At 38.0% G+C, this 17,069-nt stretch overlaps 1 protein-coding gene across 7 annotated transcripts in view; it reads left to right on the forward strand.

The window, feature by feature from the left end:
* The window catches only part of UBE3D (ubiquitin protein ligase E3D), a 581,163-nt gene that overhangs the window by 75,414 nt on the left and 488,680 nt on the right, over positions 1–17,069 (forward strand). The gene's annotated exons all lie outside the window — the stretch shown is intronic.

Below are 17,069 nucleotides of genomic sequence, written 5' to 3' on the forward strand. Positions count from 1 at the left end.
CGCTAGGTAGACATTTTTTTTTTTTTCCAAACTCATATGCAAGTGTAAAACTTTTATGAGGCTGCTTTAACGAGGCCCTTTGGGATTTACGGTTATTTATCTAAGCTCTTATTAAAAATGAAAACTTTTCTATGTTTAGCTCTGTAAAGCAAAACTGATCCTAACAATACCTTAAGCTGGGAGAATGAATCCTGTTCTGCAGACTGACTCAAAAATAAAGTGAAGAAACTTTGGGGTTGGCAGCTCAAGCACTGGCATTATGGTAATGGGGTAGTGACAGCAGAGCCAGGATTTCAAAGTCTCCTTTAATTAGAAAAATTTAGCTCTACTATGCTGGTAATTTAGGGTGTGACACGACTTAGTAAAATGCCTTCCAGCCTGAGAGTCCTTTTCCCCCCAGCACTCGTGTTTCCATTGAGGTCGAGGCGCCCCAGAACTGTGTTGTGGGTACCAGGTCCATGAACACTTTTCATTTATGGTGTCTGCACTTGTTGGAGTGTACCTTTGGCCCCCGTCCTTCCCTGCTGAGAAGTAGGCCATGGGCGAGACGTTGTCTCTAAAATTAATGTGCCCACATCACTCATCATCACTCAGCAGAAGAGCCGAAGCTGCTGTAGGAGAAATTTTGTAATCTTGAAATGTGTTCAGCTTCTTGGTAGGTATGTTCTGGTTTGATGAATCTAGGTCCTGCAGTAAATCTATTCTTAGATCTTGAGAGCTAGGATTTTAAATTACCTGTGATGTGGCACGGTTTTAAGGAGCGAGGACCTTATGAGGGGAGAAATCAAAATCAGGGGCAAGCACTTTTGCAGACTTTAAGAGCTTATCAGAGTCAATTTTGTTTGGGTGAGTCCAGTCTGGTTAGCAGAAATTTGAAGATGACAAGATGGATAAAATACCTTGGTAGGAATGTGGGGTAGAGAGATGAGTAGAGAGATAAAACTTATTTTTGATGACATAATTGTTGGTGAATAGGTTTTTTGTTTGTTTTGTTTGCTTTTTCTTCTTAGGGCTGCACCTATGGCATATGAAGTTCCTGGCTAGGGATCGAATTGGAGCTGCACCTAGCAACACCAGATCCAAGCCGCATCTGCAATCTATGCCAAAGTTCATGGCAACACCGGATCCTTAACCCACTGAGTGAGGCCAGGGATTGAACTCACATCTTTGTGGATACTAATTGGGTTCTTAACCTGATGAGCCACAATGGGAACTCTGTGAATAGGTTTCTAGGTTACAGAATGAGTATAAAAAAATTGGACCTACAGACACATCTCAGTGAGATCATGGTGACAAATGCAGAATTATGAAGATGTGTGGAGTGACTGTTGAGTGTTTTTGGATTGTTTTTAAGGGTCTCACTTCAACAGTTAACCTTAGGCATGCTAATGTATATCTTTGGAAGTAATAGCTCATGTGGTGGAATCTTGGAACTTCAGAGTTTCTACCTCTGTCTCTGGAGAAGACAGTATGAGCCCGTAAAGCACACAGATGCTATTTCTAACGAGGGAAGCACAGAAGCAGCAGCTGGCAGTTACGGTGTGGTGTATGGAGGAGACAGAGGGCAAACGCCAAGAGAGATGATGGTGGTGGAAATGTTGGCTGAAGGCCAGAGGAAGAGTCAGTGCAAGCATAAAAATTTAAACAGGTTGGGAAATGTCAAAATGAACTTAAGTTTAGGAACTTCTATTCTGGAAGAATCTCATAGCTCTTGCAAATGGGAGGAAGACTATATATTCACTCGGTTCTATGTCTTCAACTTGAGCAGCTGTTGAAGTTGAGCTGCTAGGCACTGTCAGGAACAGAATAGTTTAATTTTGTAGAAACCCAACTGTTGAAACAGCTGTTTGGTCTGATCAGACTTAAAGCTGGCTCTGCTCCACTTATACGACCTAATGGGATCATAGCGCCAGGCAGATTGACTGTTGTTACGATTTTATTGGACACAACAAGTGATGAACGGATGCTGGATTGAATGCTAGGTTGGACACTGACTCGCTGAAGAATCTACACTCCCTGGTTTACTTTGGTAAAGCATAGAAGCAAATAATGTAGACTTTTACCTTGTTCCAACTTTATGGCAATGACCTGAAATAATTTTACGTTATGTTCCTTGGATGCAAGATTTTTTTCCTAGCACTTTTTTAAAAAAAAAGAAAAAGCTCTCTAGTTTTATTAACACATTGCCTTATCATCTCCTTATAATCAGTAATATACCTGTTCAAGTCACCTGAAGCAGTCATTTGTATATTTATTTTGTATTCTTTGTTATCTAAGCAAAGAATGCTATTAGTAGCAACCACCAACTCTGTCAATTTGTAGGCAACACATTTTTAATACCTAGAACAATTTGAGTGACGTTGATAGTAATAAAAATCTTGAATTCCAAATTTTCCATCTCAAGTACCTTTTTCCTGGAAAAGACTACTGATTAGGTTAGTTTCAGGTAAATTAAAGATTGAAAGTACTTGTTAAGATGATTTGGTTGATTTCTTGCATAAAAACCTGATTTTACTTTATATGATGTTAATATATGTTTTAAACATTCAAAGATAGGTTTCATTTCATATATTTTCTTTCTACTTTTTTTTTTTTTTTTCGTCTTTTTAGGGCCGCACCTGCAGCAGATGGAGGTTCCCAAGCTAGGGGTCGAATTGGAGCTACAGCTGCCAACCTATGCCACAGCCACAGCAGCACCAGATCTGAGCCATGTCTGTGACCTACACCACAGCTCACGGCAATGCTGGATCCTTAACCGACTGAGCGGTGCCAGGGATCAAACCTGTGTCCTCATGGATGCTAGTCAGATTGGTTTCCACTGAGCCACGACAGGAACTCCTCATTTCATATATTTTCAAAATGAAAAAAGCTTAACTTTTTTTATAGGATCACTAAAATAGTCATATTCAGTGTAAACATTTGAAACAATACAGGGACAATTCTTATAATTTCAGCCCCCATGGGAAACTCCTATTAACATTGTGACACTCTTTCTTGTATATATCTCTGTAGTACCTATACATAGAAAGATATGGTTAGAAGATTTGATTTTACATAAATTTATTTTAGCTATATATATTGTTCCTTATTTTGCTTTGGCTTTTTATAAATTTTGTTAAAGTATAGTTGTTTTACAGTTTTGTATTAGTTTCTGCTGTATAGCAAAGTGATTCACTTATACATGTACACACATTCACTCTTTTTTCAGATTATTTGCCCATATAGATTATCACAAAATATTGGATAGAGTTCCCTGTACCCTACAACACACCTCTGCTGGCCATCCATTCCATATGCAGTAGAGTGCGTGTGCTAATCCAAAACGCCCAATCCATCCCTCCCCCATCCCTTTCCCCTTTAGTAACCATACATTGGTTTTTGAGTCTGTTTATGTTTGATAAATAAGTTTGTTTGTATCTTTTTAAAAATTCTACATATAGGTGATATCGTATATTTGTTTTTCTCTTTCTAATTTACTTCACTTAAGTATCATAATCTCTAGGTCCATCCACCTTTTGTTGCAAATGGCATTATTTCAGCCTTTTTTATGGCTGAGTAATATTCTGTTGTATATGTGTACTGCATCTTCTTTATCATCTGTTGATGGACATTTAGGTTGCTTCCGTATCTCTTGCTTTTTTTTTTTTAACATGGACTCTCTTGCTATGTCAATATAGATCTACATTCATCATTTAGGTCTTGATTATTTTTGAGTTTCATATTTTGAAGTAGTGACTTATTTTTGCTAGTTTCTTTTGGGAGGAGTAAAGGAGAAAAGAATAGCTTTATTGCTTTGTCAGGCAAAGGGGGACACAATGATCTCATGCCTTCAAAAACTGTGTCACTATTTTTGCTAGTTTCTAAAACTCAATGTTGTAAACAATTAGCATAATTGAAGATGATGCTTGGGATATTAATAAGAGATGAACTAAGTTATCAAAGTATACTTTCACTGAAAATATAGGCTCATTTGACTAATTAAAGCCAGGTTATATATTTTGAATGTTTCTATCAATAATTTAATGAAAAATACTTTGGTTATAAATAAAATAGTTTTGTTATTTTAAAATGAAAAAAATTAGATAACCTTTTTTAGTTGGACCCTCAAGAAGCATTGAGTTGCTTTCTTCCTATTTCATAAATATGAAGCTTTACTCATTTTAGCATTCACAAAGAATTTCTCATTATAACATAAATTTATTTGGAGGTTAACAATATTTTTATATTCACTGTGCGTCATGTTAAAAAAAAAAAAAAGAAAGCACGTTAGCTCTTCTAGCTGTCCTCACACTGGTAAATTCAGGTGCTTAACTGCCTTTCACAAGCTTCTGAGAACAACTTTAAAACCTTTCTATAATACTGATTTCTTAAATATCCCACATTTAACACCCCACTCCCATCCCTAGTTATACACACGTATTTTGTACAGGGTTGACTACCCCCATTTTGTGTCTTTTTCATACTATGGTCCTAAAATGACCAGAATGTAGCATGGTGAAAGCCAGCAATCAGCAATAGCTCACTTCAATAATATGGTGTTAAGAGAAATTATTAAATAATTAGCAAAAGTCGTGGTCTTTGGAGGGTTCAGTGAAATTGATCTCAGTTTCCAAAAACTTTCGTTTAATGATATTTCATTCTGCCTTGGAAAGATTTTTGTCAAATATTTCCCTCCTTGACTCAAGATGCTCATGTAGGTGATAATTCTTAATCCATAAAACCTTTGACCAGAAGTATACTTGCCAGTTTCTATCCTCATATATCTTTAGGGTCAGCTAATGAGTAAATGATAGATATAAAATGTAGGAGACTGCCCTGGTAGATCTTATTGTCTATATGCATTTTATTAAGGTACAGGAGAATCAAATTGTTACAGGGAAATTGAATCAAATTGTTACAGGGAAGTTGAATCAAATTGTTACAGGGAAATTGAATCTAAGATGGAATGAATTTTCTCTATGCAAGATAAGTTGGAAATTGATTCTCTTCTTTACCTGACAAGGGTGTGTCCAGTTGGGTTTTCATGCCACCAGTTATGTTGACATGTGACTTCTTCACAGAAAGAGCAAACATGAATGCATTTACTAAAATCAGGGACTCTTGCTTAGGGAGCATGAGTAAGTTAGTGATCTTGTCTCCTCGCGGAGGGACAGAATTTTTAGTCATTGAATTTATCTGCCGATGAGTTAGAGGGACTTACTTGTGACTTAGGGTTATGCAGTTCAGATACTAAGAGGTCCAGGCTGAATCATCTGAATGTGTTACACCATGGCTACTTGCCCTCACGTGAAGAAAGAGAATCTGGATTTTCAAGAGAACATCATTTGAGAGTACTGAAGAAGAGCAGCCATGGATACTGAAGATGATGGCATTCAGTAAAGGCAGAGAAGGGGAGGGTGAGCTGGCACACCACCAGAATGCATGCCCACTGAAGCCATGGGCTGGTAGAGATCATAGCTACACATGGTCTACATATCATATCCAGCAGATCTTATCTCTCTTTTCTGCTGAGACCAAACATGGTTTCACCAGACATCTCAACACAGTCATGGCCAACCAGTTTGAACTGAAAAAAATGAAGAAATCCTAGGAGATCCTGTTGCAGCTTAGCAGTAGCAAACCTGACTCCATGAGGACATGGGTTTGATCTCTGTCCTCACTCAGTGGGTTAAGGATCTGGCATTGCCATGAGCTGGGTGTAGGTCGCAGATGTGGCTCATATCTGGCATTGCTGTGTCTGTGGTGTAGGCTGGAGGCTACGGCTCCAGTTCAACCTCTTAGCCTGGGACATCCATATGCAGCCCTAAAAAAAAAAGAAAAAAAATCTTTTTTGTTATACCATGTGTAGGATGTAATAAAAGAAGTCTTAAACCCTTGCTTTGTATCTGATACATCATAAACACTTTCCCATGCACACTGACAAAGCCCTTAGACTGTGGGGCAGAGTAAGTGGTGTTGATGTGTGGATGTGCTGGTGGATTTGGCCCTTGATGGGACAGGGAAGCTAGTGAGGGCCAGCTTGAGCTTTGCTTATTAGGAGGATGTTATCTGAATGGATCTAGTTATTATGTCCCAACCCTCAAACATTGATTTCAGTTCCTCAGGAAAGTGATTCAAGGTTTGGAAACTCATTTCCCCATCTCCTTTTCAACTAACTTCCTCTGTTGACGGGATGCAATAAAAATATAAGTCACGGGGCCTTCTCTTCCAATTCTTTGAAAAATTTTTAAATGGTTATATGTATTAAAATATACTAACAAATATTATGGTATATAATTAGTTGGTTTAAATAGAACTTTTTTGAAATTTGGTTATATGAATAGTTTATTTACAATGTTGTGTTAGTTTCTGCTATACAGCAAAGTGACCTAGTCATTCATACACACACACACACAACACACACACGTATATACACACACACATATACACACACATGTATATACACATACACACATATATACACGCACATATACATTCCTTTTCTTTTTATGGCTGCGTGCAGAAGTTCCTGGGCCAGGGATCAAACCCATGTCACAGCAGTGACCTGAGCCACAGAAGTGACAACACTGGTCCTTAACCCACTGGGCCACCAGGGAACTCCTACATACATTTTCTTATATTATCTTCCATCATGTTCTCTCTCAAGAAACTGGATATAGCTCCCTGTGCTGTACTGCAGTAGGACTTCATTGCCTATCCATTCTAAATTTAATAGTTTGCATCTACTAACCCTAAACTCCAAGTCCGTCCTTCTCCCTGCCTCCTCCCCCTTTAAATGGAACTTTTAAAATATTTTATCAAAAATGGTAAATTGGGAGTCAAATTTTAACCTAAAAACAATGGTTCTTATCTGAGGTACATGAACCTTAAAATCATTATGCTAAAGAAAAAGAAGCCAGGAGAAAAAAGAAAAAAGCCATATGTTGTATGATTCCATGTATGTGAAAGAATGGTATGAATAGGGCTGAGGATTTGGGTAGTTGCAAGATTTTTTTTGTATAAATGAACACTGTTGTGGGGAGAGAGTCCATAGCTTTAAGCACATTATCATGGAGACCTATGATCTTCAAATGGTTTAAAAATCACTACTTGAAAGCCTTTTTCAAAAATGAATTTGTGTGGGAGTTCCCGTTCTTGCTCAGTGGGTTAAGAACCTGACTAGTATCCATGAGGACAGGGGAAAGATCGCTGGCCTTGCTCAGTGGGTTAGGGACCTGGTGTTGCCATAGGATGCTGTGTAGGTTGCAGCTGCAGCTTAGATCCAGCATTGCTGTAGCTGTGGTATTGGCAGTTGCAGCTCCAATTCAACCCATAGCCCGGGAACTTCCATATGCCACAGAAGCATCCTTAAAAAGAGGAAAAAAAGAAAAAGAATTTGTGCCTTTATCCTCCTTTTATAAATATAGAGTAGTTCTTTCTATCATCATCCTTTTGCCCTCTGCTTGTGATTTTTAAAGATTTTTTGTTTATTAAGGATACCATTAAAAAATATATAAAGGCCCTTATGGATTATCAGTTTGTTGTAATTTCTTAGATTTTCTGGAAAGATTTTTCTATTGAGTTTTTTACACTTATGCCATTAATACATCTTGAATTTAATTTTCAATATGGTAAGAGTTTTAAAATTCACTTTCTTCCAAATATACTTCTGTATACTTAACATTTTTACAACAAAAAGTTTTCTAAAAAATTTGAGGAAATAGCTGGCCTCTTTAGGTGGATGTCCTCAAATTATGACATCTTGATATCACTTCACTTTATGAAGTTTCTGGCAGACATGTTCATAGGGTCATTGCTCTTCTTTATTGATAAGATAATGTTGGTCCTACATTCTCAACAACCTGTGTCTTGCAATATTGCAGGCATTATTACTATTTTTTGGCATGAATTGAAAACTTAATTTTGAGCTTGCTTTTTTGGTATCTTATTTAAAGTAGAACCGTTTCCCCCATGCTTTTTTTTTTTTTTTTTTTTTTTTTTTTTTCTCTTTCTTTCTTTCTCTTTTTACGGCTGCACCTGCAGCATATGGGAGGTCCCGGACTGGAGGTCAAATTGGAGCTGTAGCTGCCAGCCTACACCATAGCAACACTGGATTTGAGCTGCATCTTCGACCTATGCTGCAGCTTGCAGCAGCACCAGATCCTTAACCTTAATGAGCAATGCCAAGGATTGAACCCACATCATCACAGAGACAGCACTCGGTCTTTAACCCACTGAACCACAACGGGTGTTCCCTCCCCTGTGCTTTCGGATACATGAGAGAGAAGTTTCTATCTCTGTCTTGATAAGCTTATAGGTCTTATCAACAGAGTTTGAAAGCCATAATTTTTCAGGAATCATGTGCCAAAATCTCTTCTCTCAAGAAGAGATTCAAAAAGAGTTGAAGAAATTTTTTTAACATTTATGATTTAAAAAGCCCAATTTTTTATTTGATTTTTCAAAGAAATACTGTTTACTTAATGAACCTTATATTGAAATTTATAAGCAATAGTTGGTATGTGCATTTTTCAGGTTCTATTTTTACGAATCAGTACTTTTTAAATATTTAAATTATGGAGTTAATATGACTCATCATAACATATGTTAGTACATTTAGTTGTTTCAGATTTTTGTTTTGACAGTTTATACAAATTGCTAAAATTTTGATTCCAAATTATGTATCAAATGGTTGTATGTTTATAAAGATTCTAGTACTAAGTTGTGGTCATTTTCCTGTTTTGATATTTTGAGAGCTTAAATTAATGGGCTTAACGGGAGTTCCCATCGTGGCTCAGCAGAAACGAATCCTACTAGGAACCATGGGTTTGCGGGTTCGATCCCTGACCTTGCTCAGTGGGTTAAGGATCCGGTGTTGCCAAGAGCTGTGGTATAGGTCACAGACCCGGCTCGGATCCTGCGTTGCTGTGGCTGTGACATAGGCCAACGGCTGTAGCTCATTAGACCCCTGCCTGGAAACCTCTATATGCTGCAAGTGCAGCCCTATAAAGCCAAAAAAAAAAAAAAAAAAAAAGAAGAAAAGAAAGAAAGAAAATGGACTTATCATTATTAGAGCTTTGAAATTGAATTTTTTTTTTCTTTTTTGCTTTTTGGGACCACATCTGCAGCATGTGGAAGTTCCCAGGGTAGGGGTCAAATTGGAGCTGCAGCTACCAACCTATGCCACAGCCATAGCAATGTGAGATCCAAGCCATCTCTGCAACCTATACCACAGCTCACAGCAATGCCAGATCCTTAACCCACTAAGCAGGGCCAGGGATTGAACCTGCATCCTCATGGATCCAAGTTGGATTTACTATCACTTAGACACAATGAGAACTCCCTGAAATTGAATTTTAAGAATCTACAGGTATAAACAGTATTATATTTCAACATCATTAGTAAGCTATTTTCTTTTTTAGTTCTTTCTAGGACTGAAGTATCCAAATCAACTATTGAAATATGAGAAACATGAGATTGAAGTTAAATATTTTCAAATTGAGCTCTTTTATTATGCAGTATTATTTTTTCCTCTCTACACAGTGTATTGACTCTTTTGATATAAATGTAATTTTTGGTAGAGTTGTTTCATGATCTCTATGTGTTATTTTTGCCTTTGTTGCATTATATAACCTCTATGTTTCCTGGAAGTCTGTATCACCTTTCTGTTTTCTCCTGTTTTTTTTCTTAATATTGATTGGTGTTTGATTCATTCTCAATTTCATCATTTTTGTTAGAAGGGATGGAAAATGACTTTTTTCCCCTTTCTCGTTGCCTCGTTAAAAATAGATAGGCCATGCTTGCTTTTCTAGGGAATTTTGTCAAGACAGAAGTTTAGAAATAAGGATGGTGTGTCCTCTGCTTGGATTTGGTCTCTTTGACTAAGGTCATCTGGCTGACAGCTCTGGTCTCCCAGGCAAGCTTTTCCTCTCCGAGTACTTTAAAAGTCGCAGAAATAGGATCAATTGATGTTTAGTTCATTATTCCATTTGAAGTATCTTGTTGGTTTTGTAGTGGAAGATGACTGATTTAGGTCTAATATGATTTAGATCTGTGATGTCCTTGGAGGAAACACCAGAAATAATCCAGATTCTGGATTATTATAATCCTCTTTCTCATTAACAGAAATCTGTATTGATATTTGAGCTGTTGGATGAATATCTCAAGTATCACCTCTGGCTACATCAACACATGTCCTAATATCACATAATGGAGTTCCCATCATGGCTCAGTGGTTAACAAACCTGACCAGTACCCATGAGCACTCAGGTTTGATCCCTGGCCTCGCTCAGTGGGTTAAGGATCCGGCGTTGCCATGAGCTGTGGTGTAGGTCAAAGAGTCGGCTCGGATCCTGAGTTGCTGTAGCTGTGGCGTAGGCTGGCAGCTGTAGCTCTGATTCAACCCCTAGCCTGAGAACCTCCATATGCTATGGGTGCGGCCCTAAGAAGACAAAAAGGCAAAAATAAAATAAATATCACATAATGAATGTGGTAATTGTTTTAAGGTAAAATGTCATTTCTTTTGTCCTAAATTAAAAAAAATAAATAAAAGTGAAAACATTAACTGAAGTTTCGGACTTAACCTGTAGTTCTAACTTTCCAAAGCAGCTATTTTCATTTTTCATCTGTTACTTTCTATCTGTCTTCACATATGGATGTTTCATGTGATTAAAGTAATATTTTATACAAGTAAAATTATAAAGAAAATGTATAAATCTTAATATTTAAAAATAATATTAAAATAATAATGGTCAATGGAGTTATACTGTGGGGGGGGAAATAAAGGACAGAATGAATATTAGGAATTTGAATCATATTAGGTCCAGCCAAATTGTCTGATTTCAAAAATCCGGCTGTTCAAATTGTTGAAAAATGACATGTTCTACAATAACTAAAATTTATCCCATTATTTGCCCTTGGGTTCCTCAATTGTTTGGATTTAATTTGTTTAAAAATATCTAGTATGCTTTTGGCTTGTTTATGATAGAGTACAAAAAAAAAAAATGAGACTTAAATGGAAAGGAAGATGTTTGGGTTTCTTTTCCATCACTTACAGACTTTCTTAGGGCAACATTCTTCACCTTTCTGAGCTTCCATGGGGATAAAAATTGTTAAATCTCAGAATACTTTATGATTAGATTAAAAATGCCATTTTTAGGTTTACGTACCATACAAATATTTGTAATTACAGAGAAACATGAATAACCAACATTGTTTAACTACTTGTCTTTTTTCTTTGTGACTCTGGTTATCATTCATGTAGTGAATATACTTTTGTATGGATGTAATTTTGGCGGTTTGATCCATTGGATAGGTATCAAGATCTACATTTCTCAAGATCTTATGAGAAAACTTGGCTTGTCACAAGGTCGCTTACTGATGAATGGCAGTGTGATGTGTTTTTTTGTTTGTTTTTCTATTTGAGTGTCTTTCTTGATCACACCATAGCCACTTATCAGCATGGTGACAGCTTTAAACAGCATCTAAACATTGCTTTGTCTCTGCCACAGATCACATCAATATAACATTAACTTGTTTCTGATTTTTATTTTTTTGTCTTTGTCTTTTTAGGGCTGCACCCGTGACATATGGAGGTTCCCAGGCTATGGGTCTAATCAGAGCTGTAGCCGCTGGCCTACATCACAGCCACAGCAACATGGGATCCAAGCCACATCTGCGACCTACACCACAGCTCACAGCAACGCAGATCCTTAACCCACCGAGCAAGGCCAGTGATTGAACCTGTATCCTCATGGATGCTAGTCAGATTCATTTCCTCTGAGCCACAACGGGAACTCTCACTTGTTTCTGATTATTAAAAAAAAAATCTGGAAAATAAGAAAGAATTAAAAAGAGAATGTGGAAAACGGGTTATTACAGTCTACTAATGGAAATAACTAACCATTTATATGTATTATGTTGCCTCCAAATTTTTACCATGGAACTCTTTTCATGTATGACATAGAGATGTTTTCCCATGTCCATCTTACCACCTTTCTTATTCAAGTTTTAGAATATATATGTTATAAAGTAACAACTTAAGAAGGAGAAAATAACTATAGAAAAATGAAGATTCTCTTAACGAGATCCTTCACAAGCTAAAGAGTTAACATACAGAAGAAACAGACATTTCCACTCCATTCCTAAGGTCCCACCTGTGGTTTGCTTGGAGACGGCAAAAGTATCTGTGGCATCCTCAGCAGTCAGTGTGGTATGGTGGGGAAAAAGGCTTTGGTTTCTGGCCAGCCTGAGTGAATCTTGGTCCCTAAAGCTTGGTAGCCTTGTGATGTTGAACCATCACTTAAGTTCTCTGACCTTTAGCTTTAACTTTAAAATGGGGTGAGCATGCCTGCTGTGGGATTAGACAGTGACCGTAGATTAGAGTGCCTGGCCCGCTGACTGGATGTGTTAGGCACAGGTGAGATGGTTAGAGGACACCTAAAGCCTAAGGCTTGTAGAATTTGAGCATTCTGTATGGAGAGCAGGTTAAAGCCTTAAGCTAGGCTAACTCCATTCTAGAATGATTTGTTTGTATAATTCACCATTTCTGCTTTCTCTGGCACGTACAAGTACTGCCAAAAGAGGAGTAGAGAATGATGAAAAGTGAAAGTACTTTGAAGATGGTCTCTGATGGGCAGGACCCGCAGCCCCAGCCCAGGTTGCAATGTCCCCTTCATCTTCAGTTACCCTTTCTGATGGTCTGTGACATAATGAGCCTGGGTTCAGTTTTGGGGATTCACAGACCAGTCCCAAAGGGATATTCACACTCTGGGGCAGTATGAAGTAACACTTGTTGAGGCAAGAAATCAATTCAGAAAAAGCAAATACCTTTTCAAGTCATTTTAAAAAAATTCGGAATGGGAGTTCCCATTGTAGCTCAGCGATAATGAACCAAACTAGTATCCATGAGGATGCATGTTCAATCCCTGGCCTCACTCAGTGGTTTAAGGATCTGGCATTACCTCAAGCTGCAGTGTAGGTTGCAGATGTGGCCTGGATCCCACATTGCTGTGGCTGTGGTGTAGGCAGGTAGCTACAGCTCCAATTTGACCCCTAGCCTGGAAACTTCCATATGCCATGCGTGTAGTCCTAAAAAGCAAAAAATAAAATAAAAAATTTTTAAAAATCAGAATGAAAAAAGATTTAATCAGCCCTATTGTGAATGATAGAGTAGGTGGTATAAATTCTGAAAACTTTTTTTTCTTATTTTATTTTTTCCATTATAGCTAGTTACAGTATTCTGTCAATTTTATACTGCACAGCAAAGTAACCCAGTCACACACATACGTATACATTTTTTTCTCACATTATCCTCCATCACGTTTGATCACAAGTGACAAGATATAGTTACCTATGCTGTACAGCAGGATCTCATTGCTTATCCATTCCAAAGGCAATAGTTTGCATATATCAACCACAGATTCCCAGTCCATCCCACTCCCTCCCCCTCCCCTTGGCAACCACAAGTCTGTACTCCAAGTCCATGATTTTCTTTTCTGTGGGAAGGTTCATTTGTGCTGTATATTAGATTCCAGATATAGGTGAGATCATATGGTATTCGTCTTTCTCTTTTTAACTTACTTCTCTTCGTATGAGGGTCTCTAGTTCCATCCATGTTGCTGCAAATGGCATTATTTTGTTCTTTTTTATAGCTGAGTAGTATTCCATGGTGTATATATATATTCCATAGCTTCTTAATCCACTCATCTGTCTTTGGACATTTAGGTTGTTTCCATGTCTTGGCTATTGTGAATAGAGCTGCAGTGAACATACAGGTGCATGTGTCTTTTTCAAGGAAAGTTTTGTCTGGATATATGCCCAAGAGTGGGATTGCTGGGTCACATGGTAGTTCTATGTATAGTTTTCTGAGGATCCTCCATTCTGTTTTCCATAGTGGTTGTACCAATTTACATTCCCACCAACAGTGCAAGAGGGTTCCCTTTCTCCACATTCTCTCCAGCATTTGTTATTCATGGACTTATTAATGATGGCCATCCTGACTGGTGTGAGGTGGTATCTCACGGTAGTTTTGATTTGCATTTCTCTAATAATCAATTATATTGAGCATTATTTCATGTGCTTGTTGGCCATCTGTATGTCTTCTTTGGAGAAATATCTATTCAGGTCTTTTGCCCATTTTTCCATTGTGTTGTTGGCTTTTTGCTGTTGAGTTATATAAGTTGTTTGTACATTTTACAGATTAAACCCTTATCAGTTGCATCATTTGAAAGTATTTTCTCCCAGTCGTTAGGTTGTCTTTGTGTTTTTTTAATGGTTTCCTTTGCTATGCAAAAGCTTGTCCGTTTGATTAGGTCCCATTGGTTTATAGTTGTTTTTATTTCTGTTACTTTGGGAGACTGACCTGAGAAAACATTTGTAAGATTGATGTCAGAGAATGTTTTGCCTGTGTTCTCTTCTAGGAATTTGATGGTGTCTTGTCTTAGGTTTAAGTCTTTAAGCCATTTTGAGTTTATTTTTGTGCATGGTGTGAGGGTGTGTTCCAGCTTCAGTGATTTACATGCGGCTGTCCAGTTTTCCCAGCACCACGTGCTGAAAAGACTGTCTTTTTCCCATTTTATATTCTTGCCTCTTTTGTTGAAGATTAATTGACCGTAGGAGTCTGAGTTTATTTCTAGGTTCTCTATTCTATTCCATATGTCTGTTTAGGAACCAGTAGCACACTGTCTTGATGACTGTGGCTTTGTAATATTGCCTGAATTCTGGAACAGTTATGCCTCCTACTTGGTTTTTGTCTATTGAATGTACAAATATAAGTGAAAAATCAGTATTTCTTTTAGCCAGTAAAAAGTCAGTACCTGGGTGTATATGAGAAAAGCAACATTAATCTAATCTTTATTTCTCCCTAGCTGCAAAGTTAGAGGAATCCACAGGCTGTGGTTGCTCATATCCGACCTAGGATGAGTCAAAGATGTAGACATAACCCACAGAAAGACACAAGGAGGGTGGCTGTAAGTGTGGTAGTAGATTCAAGTGTGGTATTAGGCAAGTAATTAATTCTCATAAGGGAAACAAGTGGATGTCTCCAAGAAATGGTACCTAAGTGGGTCTTTCGAGATGAATAGAAGTTCACCAGGAAGGCGAACAGCCTTTCAGGCCCAGAAGACTCTATCAGCAAGATGCAGAATATGTGGTGTCATGCAGTTCAGGGAATGGAAGGTAGCCATGTGGTTTGCAGGGCCTAAGAAAAGGGGAGGGGAGGGTGAGCTTGAAGCCACTGCACCAGTTCCAACATTGAGGTTTGACTTTTACCGTTGACAGTGTTACTTTTACTTCTATGCCAGTGAAATATTTGGAATATATATGTGTGTGTGTGTGTGTGTGTATAATAAATATAACTAATATGTAATTAGTAAAAGCAGAAATAATAACAGCCAGTCAACATAAAACAATAATTTTTGAAACACAGAAAAATCAGTCAGCTGTACACTAGCTGAAAATAGACCATTTTTTAGGAAGGTGGGCAGTGCCCTTTTCCAGTCCAGCTAGTAGCCAAATGCTTCAAAGAAGAGTTAACTTCTCACCACACATCAGAGATCTATCAGCCTTAGTAACCTGATGCCACACAGCTAACACATCTGTTATGGCTTGGCATATAAATTATTAGTATCTGTTATTCCCTCAACCACTAATCTTCCCTAAACTTCTAGATATCATAACTGATTTGGTTAAAGGTACTTTCTTTAGCAGAGAGAGATTTATAGATAGGTAAATACATTTTTTTTTTCAGCTGCATGCTGCACCCACAGCACATGGAATTTCCTGGGCCAGGGATCAAATCTGAGCCACAGCTGCAACCTACATAGCCACAACACCACATCCTTAACCTGGTACACCACAGTGGGAACTCCTAAGTATGTTTTGTTTGTTTGTTTGTTTGTTTTGTCTTTTTAGAGCTACACCCATGGTATATGGAGGTTCCCAGGCTAGGGTTTGAATCAGCTGTAGCTACCTGCCTACACCACAGCCACAGCAATGTGGGATCCAAGCCGCGTCTGTGACCCACACCTCAGCTCATGGCAATGCTGGATCCTTAACTCACTGAGTGGGACCAGGGATTGAGCCTGTCTCCTCATGGATACTAGTTGGGTTCATTCACCACTGAGTCACAACAGGAACTCCATAAATATGTATTTTTAAGAGAAACATAATATATCTTTAAAATACACATATACTTCTTTTTAGAAGTTGGGTAGCGATAAGAGACACTTTGATGGGGCACAGCCAGGAAATATTCAAGTAAATAGAGTTGATAGCATAAGCCTTGTGCTATTCTTTTGTACTTTTTTGAAATAAATTTTATTGGAGCATAGTTGACTTAACTTGTGCTTTTCTTAGTACCTTATTTTCTTATAATGCCTTACTGATTTTTCCTTTACTTTAAGCACTAGATGGGAAGTCAGTAGTCCAGAGCCAGCCGTATTGTTTTATAAACACCCACCTCATCTCAGACCAGTCCCTCTACTTCTCCATCCTTCTGTGTCCTCATCTCCCCAGGGAAAGAATTTTCAAGTGGATCCCACAGGGTGTAGCAGGCCCCGGTCCATGGGCCATTCTGGAAGGTTCTGCAGGGAGTTTTCCCGCCATCCCACCCCCTTCCAGTCAAGCAGCTTTCCTCTTGTTTGTATTGTGAATTGGGGTTTTTTACAAGATTTTGTGATAAAAAGATTCTATCACTTTTTGAAAGCTGGAGAAAAATGGTTCCCATATCTGGAGGGTGGGATAACAGCAGTTCCATTTCAGAGCTGCCTGAAGGGTTGAACAACTTATTCTGTGTAAAACAGGGCACAGAATGTAGGAGGCCTTTGCTGTGTCAACTATTAACCTTACCCCACCCACTTCAAATAGGTTCCTCACAAATAAGACTACATTTCATACTTCTAAACTTTGAGTATAAGATGTTTACCTGAAAAAAAAAATCCATCCGTTTTCTATCAAAAATACTGTAAAAATATCTTGTACATTTCCTTGGTGAATTTTTTTTTTTTTCTCTCTCTCTTTTTCGGCCGCACTCAAGGTATATGGAAGTTCCTGGGCCAAAGTTTGAATCCAAGCCGGAACTTCGACCTGTGCTG

The sequence above is a fragment of the Sus scrofa genome, chromosome 1, assembly GCF_054392235.1.
Source record: "Sus scrofa isolate SSC_HxYL_T2T_F1_AM1 chromosome 1, Sscrofa_HxYL_maternal_Yorkshire_Landrace_v2.0, whole genome shotgun sequence".
NCBI classification, from domain to species: domain Eukaryota; kingdom Metazoa; phylum Chordata; class Mammalia; order Artiodactyla; family Suidae; genus Sus; species Sus scrofa.